This window comes from Cibotium barometz, chromosome 3 (assembly GCF_041138505.1).
Source record: "Cibotium barometz isolate CiBa-2024 chromosome 3, ASM4113850v1, whole genome shotgun sequence".
NCBI lineage: Eukaryota > Viridiplantae > Streptophyta > Polypodiopsida > Cyatheales > Cibotiaceae > Cibotium > Cibotium barometz.
In genome coordinates this window covers 11,692,539-11,705,921 of record NC_141048.1, presented here as the reverse complement: position 1 = coordinate 11,705,921, position 13,383 = coordinate 11,692,539, and the positions used below count along the sequence as shown (strand labels likewise).

The following is a 13,383-nucleotide window of genomic DNA, read 5'->3' as shown; positions in this document are numbered from 1 at the left end:
TGTGATCACCTCCACCCATGAAGATGTCTTCTCTTTATGTTGCTCCTCCTCCTCTCGAATGATCCTCATTTGTTCCTTGATGGTATTCAGCTCTTCAATAGAGGAGGGGTAAAATTTTCCATCCTCAAGCTTGCCTTGTGAAGTGGCTTCCAACTCCTTTTTGAGGGCCGAGATTTCAAACGCTTGACTTTTAGCATGCAATTTGGCCTCCACTAGTTCCTCCTTTAAGGCTGAAATCTCAGCCTCTTGCTTGGATGTTCTCTCTTCGAGCTCTTGGATTTTGTCAAATCCCTTCTCGGGTTTGGAGAGGCGGTTTATGATTGCGGTAACGGAAGAGTCGACCATCTTCTTGTTTTCTTTGATAATTGTGCTGAGCTTGTCCTCCACCTTCACGAGCTCCTCTTTAACTCTGGTCTTCACCATGACCTTGTGCAGTACTTCCTACAGCCAATGGACTGGAAATTAATCCATGACACCTGTGCGTAGCGCGGAACAGTAGCAGCAAGGGGGGGGGGTGTCAAGCCATGTAGAGAAAAGAGAAGAGATTCAGGAGAGAGAGAGTTATGTTGCTGCCTTGGGGGCGTGAGGAAGGGTGAGCGGGAATAGGGAGAGAGGGACGGGGCCAGCCCAGGAGAGAGAGAGAGAGAGAGAGAGAGAGAGAGAGAGAGAGAGAGAGAGAGAGAGAGAGAGAGAGAGAGAGGCAGGGGGGCTAGCGCAGAGGGCGGCGAACAACGAAGAGAGAGAGAGGGGGCGGCGGAAGCAAAGAGAGAGAGAGAGAGAGAGAGAGAGAGAGAGAGAGAGAGAGAGAGAGAGGAGCGTCAGCAAGCGGGGCAGTAGGCGGGAGAGGGAGGCGACACAGGTTCGAAGAGAGAGAGAGAGGGCAACAGGCGGGTCAGCAGGCCAACAACAAAGAGAGAGAAAGAGAGAGAGGGCGGCGGAAACTAACAGAGGGAGGGAGAGAGAGAGAGAGAGAGAGAGAGAGAGAGAGAGAGAGAGAGAGAGAGAGAGAGAGAGAGAGGGCAGGGGGGCTGGCAGGCTGGTGGGAGGGAGGGCTGGTGCAGAGGGGTCGCAGAGGGGGACGAACGGGAGAGAGAGAGAGAATTGAAATGAAATGAAATGATATATTAACGTCTTCAGAAGGCCAAAATGACCTATGAGGCCAAAAAGGTTACAACAATTGGTGGATCTGATACAATGTCTGTGTAAGAAAAGCTAAAAACAACTAAACAACTAAACAACTAACTGAAACTGAAACAACTATGAGGAAAGGTAAGGTACTGGGAGCTCCTAATGGATAACATCTGGGAGGAAAACTCTAGCAACAAAGGTAAGCATCATACACATCACTATCCAAAGATGTCTCTCATCGGTCGATGGCGGATATCCTCAATGTCCTCCATGGTGAGTACTCTGACTAGACGTCTCCCATGCCGTGCTAGTATGGTCCTGATCCTCTGTTGTAGTCTCCGTCGGTGTCGAGATGGGCCTCTCATCTTGGGGCGCCTAGATTCGCCCCAGCTCTATAGCCCGATCAATCAGTGTACCTCTGGTGCGGCTATACTCTGGGGCTAGCTGCAATGCCTGCTGGCCTGACTACTCAATCTCTGGTCGAAAGAAGTCTGTAATCTACCTCTGCAGGTGTCTCTCCCTCTCTGATCCCCTCCCTCTCAAGAGACCCTCTCTATGTCTACGTAGCTCTAGCAAGTATAATCCAAGGCATCTCTGATCCTGGTATCTCATGACCCTAGAAAGTGGTCCGAAACCCTCTCTGAACAGGCAGTGAAAACGGCCTCGTATCTCATAATATACTGGACAGTGACATATGTAATGTAACTCTGTCTCTGGCTCCATCTGGCACAGCTGACAAATCCTGGCCTCAGCTGGTACTCCTCTGAATCTGCCAGTCTCAATCTCTAGATGGTGTAAGGATGTGCGCATCTGACCGATAGCACACCGTACCCCATGAGAAAGATGAGTATCCATGTAGCTGGGTCTAATCACAAACCCATCCTGCGTGAGCTGGAGAAGATGATCTCTATAGAAAGCCATCTTCGTACCAAGCTCCTGTGTCGGCTGTATCCATGTCCTCCTAGTGTCCAGCTGAATCAAGTCCTGCCTGATAAGTCTGGTAATCTCTGCCCGTGTGAGAGAGAGGGAGGGTGCATCCAGGGAGTACTGAAATGGAGGTAGCCTTTCCATACTAAAGCCATGCAAGTGGAACCAAGCTGTCATCTGTGCATACCAACATGATCCGTCTCCCTGTGATGCCAACTGTCGTGAAGACTCCAGGGCTAAGCGAGCATATCTGTCTCTAGGGAGAGCCCAAGTGCTATGTATAAAGGAGACTGATCGAGTGAGTGCCTCTACTACCAATGGGGGGGCAGCCATCTCTGCACGGATAATATCATGTGGTACGGAGGCCTTGTCCCTAATCATCCGGGAAATCATAGAAACCAAGGGCCTCTCCATATGTCTCCATCCATCAGTGCTACCAGCTCGGCTGTGGTGATCCACTGAGGGTCCCCATATCTCCACTCCATACAACATGGCTGAAGTGACCAAAGTGTCAAAGAGCCAGAGCTTTGTTCGAGGTTCCTGAAACTGAACCTGCGAACACATCCTCTCTAGTCTCCCCAATGCTGCATAAGCTCTGGTCAATCTGGTCTCCGCTGCTCTCCTAAAGGAAAATAGTGGGCCACTGAAAACCACACCAAGGTAAGTATATGCATCTGTATACTCCACTGTCTCCTGACCATATGTAAAGGTGGGTACTGACCTCCTAACCCACTGTGCTGTGGTGTTAAACACCATCACCTTGGTTTTACCAAGGTTAACAGACAATCCACTGTCCTGTGCAAATGTGTGCAATGCATCCAAATGACGCTGCATCCCCTCTGGAGAATCTGAGATCAGCACAATATCATCAGCATACAATAATAGCGGAATCCATGTCCCTGCTAGCTGCGCTCCTCTGTCACCCTCCCGCTCTACGTAGTCTGAAACCTCATCCACGTACATCCCAAATAAGGTGGGAGAAAGGGGGCAGCCCTGTTTCACCCCAATAGTGGAGTGAACCATCTCAGATATACCCTGAGTAGTACGTACCTGCCCCACAACTGTCCTGTATAAAGCCATGATTCCCCAAATCAGCTCTGTGGGCACTCCCATCTCCTGTAGTTTGCGCATCAGTCTGGCTCTCGGTACTGTGTCAAGCTTTGCGGAAATCCACAAAGCAACAATAAATCCTCCTGCCATATAATCTGCCCTCCTCAATAATAGCTCTGAGTGTCAAGATATGGTCAAGAGTGGAGAAACCTCTCCTGAACCTTGCCTGCCCTGATGCACGTATGCCCTCTCTCTCTGCCCATCTACTCAACTCTTGCTCAAGAATAGATGCATATAATCTAGCCAATGTGTGACCAATCATGATGGTACGATAATTCCCAGGAAGCAAGATCCCCTGACTTGAAGATAGGCACAATCGTGGACATATTCCAAGTCTCAGGAAAACCCTCACACATGGCTCGGTTAAACATCATAGCAATAAGCTCTGCAAGCATATCTCTGGCATGAATAAAGTGTTCTGCTACCAAACCATCATGATCATATGCTCTCCCAGGCCTCATCCTGTCAATAGCTTTCCTTACCATCTCAGCAGTACAGAAAGCACACGTCTCTGGGCATGGCTCCGATGGGTCTGGCAGGGGCGGCTGTCCTGGTGCTGTGTACAAGGATGCTGCATACTCACCCCAAATCTCTGTGGAGGTAATGGCTGGTGATGGCGAATGCTCATGGAATAGTCTCCATGCCTCGCCTGAGTCCTGACTCATAAATAACTGATACAAATCCCTCTCTAACTGAGCAAGATAAGCCCTCTTCTTCCGTCGCACTAGGTGCCGGAAGGTAATCCGAGAGAGAGAGAGAGAGAGAGAGAGAGAGAGAGAGAGAGAGAGAGAGAGAGCGAGCGAGCGAGCGAGCGAGCGGGGCAGTAGGTGGGAGAGGGAGGCGACACAGGTTCGAAGAGAGAGAGAGCAGGCGGGTTGGCGCAGAGGGGGGGCGAACAACGAAGAGAGAGAGAGAGGGCGGCGGAAGCGAAGAGAGAGAGAGAGAGAGAGAGAGAGAGAGAGAGAGAGAGAGATGAAATGATATATTAATGTCTTCAGAAGGCCAAAATGACCTATGAGACCAAAAAGGTTACAACAATTGGTGGATCTGATACAATGTCTGTGTAAGGGAAGCTAAAAACAACTAAACAACTAACTGAAACTGAAACAACTATGAGGAAAAGTACGGTACTAGGAGCTCCTAATGGATAACTTCTGGGAGGAAAACTCCAGCAACAAAGGTAAGCATCATACACATCACTATCCAAAGATGTCTCTCATCGGTCGATGGCGGATATCCTCAATGTCCTCCATGGTGAGTACTCTGACTGGACGTCTCCCATGCCGTGCTAGTATGGTCCTGATCCTCTGTTGTAGTCTCCGCCGGTGTTGAGATGGGCCTCTCATCTTGGGGTGCCTGGACCGCCCCAGCTCTATAGCCCGATCAATCAGTGTACCTCTGGTGCGGCTGTACTCTGGGGTTAGCTGCAATGACTGCTGGCCTGACTGCTCAATCTCTGGTCGAAAGAAGTCTGTAATCTTCCTCTGTAGGTGTCTCTCCCTCTCTGATCCCCTCCCTCTCAGGAGACCCTCTCTATGTCTACGCAGCTCCAGCAAGTACAATCCGAGGCATCTCTGATCCTGGTATCTCATGACTCTAGAAAGTGGTCCAAAGCCCTCTCTGAACAGGCAGTGAAAACGGCCTCGTATCTCATAATATACTGGACAGTGACATATGCAATGTAACTCTGTCTCTGGCTCCATCTGGCACAGCTGACAAATCCTGGCCTGAGCTGGTACTCCTCTGAATCTGCCAGTCTCAATCTCTAGTTGGTGTGAGGATGTGCGCATCTGACCAATAGCACACCGTACCCCATGAGAAAGATGAGTATCCATGTAGCTGGGTCTAATCACAAACCCATCCTCCGTGAGCTCGAGAAGATGATCTCTATAGAAAGCCATCTTCGTACCAAGCTCGTGTGTCGGCTGTATCCATGTCCTCCTACTGTCCAGCTGAGTCAAGTCTTGCCTGATAAGTCTGGTAATCTCTGCCCGTGTGAGAGAGAGGGAGGGTGCATCCAGGGAGTACTGAAATGGAGGTAGCCTGTCCATACTAAAGCCATGCAGTTGGAACCAAGCTGTCATCTGTGCATACCAACATGATCCGTCTCCCTGTGATGCCAACTGTCGTGAAGACTCCAGGGCTAAGCGAGCATATCTGTCTCTAGGGAGAGCCCAAGTGCTATGTATAAAGGAGACTGATCGAGTGAGTGCCTCTACTACCAATGGGGGGGCAGCCATCTTTGCACGGATAATATCATGTGGTACGGAGGCCTTGGCCCTGAGATCAGCACAATATCATCAGCATACAATAACAGTGGAATCCATGTCCCTGATCACATTAGCTCAACAGTTCGGGAAGTTTGAGGAGGAGAAGCTGAAGTGGTTAATTCGGGGATTGGATCCAAACATTGGGTTCCCCGTTTGAAACTGTGAACCCCAGACTTATGATAGGGCTTTCACTCTTGCGCATAACCATGAGATGATACTCAATGGAGGCAAGCCCAAGACGCTCCAGTCACCCCCAAACCTCAGCAGCAGCAGACGCAGACCACCCAACAGAATCAAGCGTCTAACCAAAAGTCAAGTAAGGGGGCTCCCAATAACAAAGGCCAGAGGAAGAAGGGCTAGAATAGCTCTTCTACTGGGAAGGATCGATAGGATGGACCTAAGAAGACCCTTGAAGAAAAGATCAAGGAGGGCTTTACCGGAGGATTCTTCCAGTTAGATGAGGAGCGGTACTTCAAAGAGAATTGTTGTGTTTTCTACCACCACACGGGACATGCAAAAAAGGATTGTATCAAATCGCAAGCAGAAAAAGACAAGCAACTAGCTTCTACAAGGGCTACCGCCACAGCTATACCACCCTCTCCACCCTCGCCCTCAACCACCAACGCTGTTCAGTTTTTGCCCGCTTTGAATGTGTTACCCGTAGTGGTATTCGATGAAAAGCAGGAGGGCGGAGTTGAGGAGCGTCAGAAAGTTCTGATTAGAGCTTATGGCACAACGAAGGGGCAACAATTTGTTGTTCTTTTCGACATGGACAGTTTAGAAGATGGCATCTCTCCGCAGTCGGTGACCAAGATGAAATGTGCCCTAGTGCCATATCATTTGGATGTGGACGGGTTCACTCTCGGCCTACGTACCCATATCTCCCAGAAAGCTCAACTGTTTGCTTTCACAGTCCAGAAGGCTCAGTTTCAGAGGGATTTCATCGTCTTGACTCTCCTCCGGTGCGACATGATCCTTGGGATACAGTGGTTTTGCAGTATGCGCGCATTCTTGATTGGAGACAAGACACCTTCACGATTGTCGAAGGTTTTTAAGAGCCTACTATCATTTGCGGGGATCGGAGCATTCAGGGTATTTTGCTCATTTTCCACCTATAGGCCAGTAGAGCTATTAGAAAGGGACCTGAGTGTCCGATGATCTATGTCTGCTCACAGCAGATAACGACATCCACCGCGACTCCATTCGAGCCATAGATGACAGGCCTCCTCGAGCAGTTTCAAGACATCATGTTGAGGGCTGGTCTTCCACCCAGACCTCCATCCTCTCGTCTTGAAGACCATTGTTTCGATTTGGTACTTGGAGCTGAGCCAGACAATAAGTTTTCGTATCATCTTTCCAAGGCGTTGGAAGATGAGTTGGAGATGCAGCTAGTGCAGTTGCTTAGGTTTGGTTTCATCAAGCCTTCATCCTCTCCATTTGCTACACCGATTCTTTGTGCAAAAGAAAAATAAGGTTGCACATCTCTGTGTGGATTACCAAGCCTTGAACAAGTTGACAATCAAGAATAAGTTTCCCGTGTCAAGGATAGGGTACATCCTTGAAAGAGTCAACGGTGCTAAGTGCTTCACCAAGATCGACCTCAAAAGTGGCTATCATCAAGTTAGAATCTTTGAAGCCGATATCATAAAGATGGCCTTTCGAACAAAAAGAGGTCATCATTACGAGTTCGTGGTCATGCCTTTTGGTTTGACCAATGCACCGGTGACATTCAGCAAGATGATGTCTTGAGTCTTTGCCGTACTCATCGGTATATGTCTATTCATTTTTTTGGATGACATTCTTATTTTTTCTGCCACTGTAGAACAACATGAGAAGGATGTGCAGATTTTGTGAGACAACAAACTCTACATCAATGCAAAGAAGAGCATATTTGGAGTTCAAGAAGTCCAGTACCTAGGCTATGTGATTGGTTCCGATGGAGTTCGCCTTGATCCTGAGAAGATAAAGGCAATCCTTGATTGGGACATTCTGAAGACAACCCAAGAGATATGATCCTTTGTGGGCCTTTGCCAAGCGTATAGCTCGCACATGGATCAGTTTTCTAACCTTGTAGCAACATTGACATATTTGCTCAAGGGAGTGAAAACACAAAGACAAAGTTTTAGTCATAGGAAAGACTTTAGAGGCGTTCTTTGCTCTGCAAAAGGCGGCTTTCGAAGCACCAGCCCTTAAACTCGCATCGTGGGATGATCCCTTTGAGGTGATTACTGATGCTAGTAATCTCGACATTGGAGTAGTATTGCAACAAGAAGGACGACCCGTGGCGTATTACAACTGGAAATTAAATGATGTAGAAAAAAATTATTCTGAGTTGCTAGGGGTTATCACAGCCTTGAAATAGTGGAAACCTTTTCTTTATGGAAGGGAATTTGCTGTGAAGATAGACCACCAGGCCTTGAAGTGGTTACAGACTATGCCAAGTGCCCAGTGGTGCGATAGACAACACCGGTGGAGTCAGTTGTTCCAACAGTTGGCGGAATGATTGAGTATGTACCGAGTAAGCACAATCCTGTAGCAGATGCTCTGAGTCGCAAAGGTAGTATTCAGACAGTACGACAGTACAGGAGTCCACTGTGTTGGAGATACAAGGTAAAGATTTAGATAGTATGAAGACACAATATGCAGATTGTCTAGAATTCAGAACTCCTTATAGTATGGCCCTTTACTCAGAATTGGGTCATTATACCATTCAGGACGGTTGGCTCTTTTACAAGGGTTGATTATGTGTCCTTAGGAAGAAGAGATTGGCACTCCTCCATGATGCCCATGATTCACTTGGTGGTGGGGGATCAACAATATTTTGGAGAAGTTAGAAAGATTGATTTATTGGCCGAAGATACGCAGGGATGTATACAACTATGTTTCCGCATGTTCCATATGTCAAAAAGTGAAGGTATCTCACACCAAGCAGGCAAGGTTGCTTCAGCCATTGCTTGTTCTCGAGGGTCCGTTTCACGACATTTCGATGGATTTAGTTGGCCCACTTTCCGCATCTACTAGATCTCGGAATACTTAATGTATGACCATAGTTGATAGATTAGTAAATTTTGTATGCTTATACCATGCAAACAAACGGCCACAACAGAAGATATAGCTCGGTTCTTTCTCCAACATTGGTATCCAGTTTGTGATTTGCCACGGACCATTACTTTAGATCGGGATCCGAAGTTTACATCTCACTTCTGGTGAGCTCTGTTCGACAACTTTGGTACCGAATTGCAATTGTCCAGTGCATTCTGTCCCCAGATTGATGGCCAAACCGAGATTTACAATCAGTTGGCTTTCGATGTGCTTAAAGCGTATTGCCATGATCAACAATCGAACTAGGAGCTTTATCTCCCGTTGGTACAAGTGATTCTCAATGACACACACTCATCAAGGGTTGGCAAAACTCCGTACGAGGCAACCTTTGGTCGAAGATTTTCATCCCTTCTCACGCGAATGATCTCTCCTTCCTTGGAAGCCAACAAGGCGAGAGAAACTTTTTCAGCCATCATTGAGTCAATCAAAGAGCGTCTAACCAAAGCTAGACAGTTGGACGATGCACAATGTCTTCCACGTCTCTTGGTTAAAGCCTTATATTGAACCTTCATTGAAGAATGTTCTAAAAGAGCAGCAGCTAGAAATGGATGATGAAGTAGAGGTGAGAGAGCCCGAACGGATCCTTCTACATCGTTGGAAGCACGGTTCTGGATGACGTCTTCGTCAATTTTATACGTTCAAAGATCGAGGGACCCATGAAGTCGTTTGGCTAGATGAAGAATTCTTCCTCGAGTATCCACAATTATTGGTGGTGTTGGTCACTTTGTCCTTGCATTTGACGGTCAGTCAATCAGTTTACCCGCACAGTCTTGTGGACAAAGTTCAGCTTGGGACCCCATTTGGTGTCGTCTCGACTATATCTTTCAGATTCATGTATGCTGATTAAAGGATTGCTAAAGACTCACTAAACTCAAGTTTAAAGAAGGCCTCGTTGTTTCACACGGTCCTAGCTTGGCGTATGCTACAAGATGTCTTGGATTGGGGCTCACAATGGGGTCACGCATAGTCACAGGGGATGGAAGGGACGCCAGCTTGGGACGCCGTCTCAGGATGCGTCAGAAACAGGGACGGAAGGGGACCGTCGGACGTCCCCCTGGAGGTGTCCCTCACAAGAGACGGGGACTGGCCAGGGAACGTTGTGGGGGATGGAACTGGGGGGGGGGGGGGGGGGGGGGGACGGCTAGAAACGGCTGTTGTTTTGGCCCGTTTCTAGTCGTTTTTGGCTGTTTGGGGACGCCTTGGCCCTTGCCTCTCTCTTGCCTTGGCCTTTGAGGCTTGGCCCTTGTCTCTCTCTCTTGCCCTTGCCTCTGTCTCTTGCCTATCTAATATCTATATAAGAATAAGGCTACAAGGCTACCAGCACACACACACACACACACACACATACACACACACACACACACACACACACACACATCCTCTCTCTAGTCTCTTGAGTCTTGAGTCTTTGGCACTTTGCAAGTTTGCTCATTGCTGAAGCCTCAAGCTTCAAGCGGCAAGCCACACTCTATGAGTGTATCTACTCTCTCTAGTCTCTCTCCCTCAATCTTCTTCTAACTTTCAAGTTCCAAGCCTCTCACACAAGGCTCTACTCTCTACTATCTAGACTCTCTCTCTCTCTCTCTCTCACCTCTCCCTCAAGCCTCTTGAGTCTTCCAACTTCCAAGCCTCTAGGCTCTCACACAAGCACTCTAGAGTCTAGTCTCTAGTCTCTCTCTCTCAAGGCTCAAGCCTCTCTCTCTCTCTCTCTCTCTCTCTCGGCTCAAGGCTCAAGCCATCTTCAACCATGGCATCCTCCTCACGTGCCAGGGCTTCCCATAAAAGGACGACGGGATGGACATTGTGGGAGGAGGTTAACTACACCCCATCCGCTCATGGAGGCGGTTCTTGGCCATGGGCATGCAAGCTTTGCTCGTACCGGGGCGAACGGGTGGCGTTGACAAAGTGTGAGCCCACCTCTTGCATGAGAGTGGGCATGAGGTGCGGTTTTGCACGAATGTCACGCCCGAAAAGAGACCAGAACTTCTTGACAAGCTTGCCGTCTACGAGGCGGACGAAGCGGCAAGAAGAACACCACGAGTGGCTGTGGATCCCGCGACGATGGGGAGAGGAACTCAAGCCTCTACGATGGTGTCATGTGGTGGATCGGGATCATGCACGCCATCACCTTCACCATCGAGTCGGAATGTTGCTTCATCCATGACACGGGCACCGTTCATCTCCACGAACTCTCAACCCTTGCGTGGTCCATGGCGACAATCTACACTTGGGGAGAATTGGAACCCCAAGTTGAAGGAGGAGGTGGATTTGACGGTAGCCCGCTTCTTCTTCCATGACCACATTGCCTTTCAAGCGGCTAGGTAAGTGCAATCGATCATTGCGAATTCGTCATTCATGTTTTCATCATCTTAGTCCCCTTCTCATTAGTAAATTGCTTTCTTGAATAGGTCGGAATACTTCAAGGTAATGGTTAAGAAGATTGGGGAGTATGGCTCAACCTATATGCCCCCCTCATCCAAGAGCTTGCGCATTACATTGCTCGAGAAGGAGAAGCACATTGTAGAGCAAGCGGCCGACAACACAAAGCGGCAGTGGGAGAGGAACGAAGTCTCTCTCATTGTGGATGGATGGAGCGACACCCGCAAGAGGAGTATTCATGGTGTGGTTGCATGTTCCCGCGGAGAGATGTACTTCATCTCATCTCATGATGCATCCGGCACCGGTAAGAGCGCGGATGTGCTTGCGACGGAGTGGGCTACCACCATGGAGATCATTGGCCCCGAGCATGTAGTGGGCTTTGTTGCGGATGGGGAGCCTTCCAATAGGGCGGCGGGAGCTATCCTCCAAGCCTCAAGGTATGTATGGACATGTCACGATGTCTTTTTGTATGGCTCATTGCCTAAACAACCTCCTCAAGGACATAGGGGCATTGCCATGGATCAGCCCGCTCATTGAGGAGGCCAACACCATGGTCTCCTTTGTCCTCAACCACCAAAGACTTCGGCATGAGTTCAACAAGAGGTTCTCTCTCTCTCTCTCTCTCTCTCTCTCTCTCTCTCTCTCTCTCCTCAAATATTCCGACACCCGGTTTGCCTACAACTTTCTCATGTTGGGCCGGTTGAAGGATTGTAGCGGTGCTTTGAGGGAGCTTTTCCTTAGCGACGAGTTTGTCGACATGCAAGAGTCCCATACAAACACTGGCTAAGAGTGTAGGTTATGGGCGGATGACGCCTCTTGGTGGGAGCGTGTGAAGACCACGGATGCTATGGTGAGGCCCATAGTCCACCTATTGAGGATTGTAGACGCTATGCAACTATGTATAGGCAAGGTCTACGAGGCCATGGATTGCATGATAGAGAAGTTGAAAGACTTCGTGCCTGACGAAGACAAATATGAGGAGATCCATGCCTTGTGTCTAGGAAGGTGCAATTCCTACTACTCTCCATTGCATGCAACGGCTTATGTGGTGGACCTAGAATTCCAAGGCAACAAGCAGGAGAGCGACTGGGAGGTGAGTGCTGGATGGAGGAGCATCTACTTTTTTCATCGGTTAAGCGCAAGATCAGGGACTAGCTTTCCATGTACAGGTCATTTCATGGCTCCTATGGCTGTCATGATGCACAGATTGACCGCTCCAAAGTTGGTGCTGCTCTATGGTGGGAGGACTTTGGTTCGGATGGACCGGAGCTACAGCAGCTTGCCATCCACATACTTAGCCAAGCCGGCTCCTCTTGCTTGGAGCAACTTTGGAGTACCTACAACCACATTGCCTCTAGGAAGAGGAACCGACTCGGGGTAGAGCGTGCCGATGACCTTGTCTTCGTCAGCGTGAACTTGTGAATGCTTTGCAAGAGCGTGACCAAGAAGGCAGATCCCTTCACCGAGTGGGAGATGAGTCAACAGGAAGCGCAACAAGAGGATGAGGTGCAGCAGCAGCATGCCAGTGAGGATGAGAGTGAGGATGAGCTTGATGCTCCTTTGGCACTAGCTATCCATGACCATGAGGTGAGCACTTCACGTGGATGATCATTCATGGATCATGATTCATGGGCCTTACTAGTTAGCTCTAGCCTCTAGCCTCTAGGCTTTAGCACTTTTGTCATCGACTCATTTGAGTCCTTCCATGTATTCTGCCTCCTTAAGGCTTAGTCCTGACTCATTTTGTATCTCCTTTATTATTAATACAATCACCGTCAACGCCTTCACTCTTTGATCGGTATATTTTGTTAATATGACTCAAAAGCTTACCATTTTAGTGTAAATTTGTGCTCATTTTGATGTACTTATAAAGTAGAATGAGTGTATAGTGGAAAAACTTAAAAAAAAAGTATTTTTTGAGTGCCGTTCCCTCCCCCGTCCCCGTTCCCTACTTATGGCCGTCTCCCGTCCCGTCCCGTCCCGTCCCCGTCCCCCGTCCCTTGTGACTATGGGGTCACGGCATAGGACAAATATTCCTAAAAAGGTAAATCCTGCTGTATGAATGTTGCATTGATGTAGAGTGAGTGTGTCACATAGCACCCCTGTGCAGGGGGCATGCTACATTTGATGTGGATGCATGACGATTGAAGAAATCTGTAATGACCTTCTGGGAAGCATCACGTTAGGTCTACGTCTCAGTATGGAACCATCCTCTTAGACTCTCAAGAAGTGATCCCTGTAAAACTGAGTTTGTGTGCCAAGCTTGGAGGAAGGAGACACCCATGTTTGATGTATGTAAATGTGCAGTATATCCAATCGGATGATTCAGTTGTGTTGGGTAGGAGGGAAGCGAGCCTGCACACACACACACACACACACACACACACACAACCTCAAGCACAGAGAAACGTGAGAGTGCTGGAAAAGATGTACTCAATAATGATATGAAATGAAAGTACAAGTGAGT

General features: G+C 48.5%; 1 protein-coding gene across 1 annotated transcript in view; it reads left to right on the top strand.

Moving 5' to 3' along the window:
- D-CDES (D-cysteine desulfhydrase) overlaps positions 1-13,383 on the top strand; it is a 38,730-nt gene that overhangs the window by 18,908 nt on the left and 6,439 nt on the right. The window lies entirely within an intron of this gene.